We start from the raw sequence: 925 nt of genomic DNA on the forward strand, positions 1-925 counted from the left end.
TGGGGTGTTGATGGTTTTTGAGAAAGAAGAATTCTTTCACTCTTTCTTGGAGCGGTTTTCTTTTTCATGGTAATGGGGGAATGAAATATGAAAGGTTGGGGGTGATAACCGAATTGAGAGGGAGAGAGAGACAAGGTGGGTGAACACATTTAATGGGGTTTGAAAAAGAGTATGGAGAGTAATGACCATTAGTGGACGGTTAATGACCATAATGGGTGGTTATTGTCCAAAAAATGATTTCCCTTTTAACTTTTGAAATCCAAAACTGAAAAGTTGTTTCCTTAAATTAAGGGATTGGATGGATATAGGGATTTGATTTGACAATAACCACTTCCAAGGAGATTTGATGACACAAGAGGAAGATTCTTATTTGTAGAAAGATAACTGCCATAACTGTTAAGGTGGGGTCAAGGAATTTTGGTGGGGCCCATAAAGTTTTGAATTCTGTGCTGCCTCCCCCTTGACCACAGCTCTTCCATCATGCCATGATTTTTATCTCGTCCAAACCTACGAGCAAAAACTGAACAGAGTCACAAATTCACAGATTTTCAATAAAACTTAAATCAAACATTCCCAAACTTTTTCTCAAGGTACAGAATCTGTCTTCACAGAGAGGTTTTGTAAAAATATCAGCAATTTGGTCTTCAGATTTTACAAATTGAATATCAATAGTACCCTTTTGCACATGTTCTCTAATGAAATGATATTTAATTTCAATGTGCTTTGTTCTTGAGTGCAAAACAGGATTTTTTGAAATATTTATGGCACTCATATTATCACAAAATAGGGGTATACTATTGATTTTTAATTTGTAATCTTCCAATTGTGTTTTTAACCAAATTAATTGAGTGCAACATGCAGATGCGGAAATATATTCTGCTTCAGCTGTGGATAAAGCCACTGTGGCTTGTTTCTTGCTTGACCA

This window comes from Arachis ipaensis, chromosome B01 (genome assembly GCF_000816755.2).
Source record: "Arachis ipaensis cultivar K30076 chromosome B01, Araip1.1, whole genome shotgun sequence".
Lineage (NCBI taxonomy): Eukaryota > Viridiplantae > Streptophyta > Magnoliopsida > Fabales > Fabaceae > Arachis > Arachis ipaensis.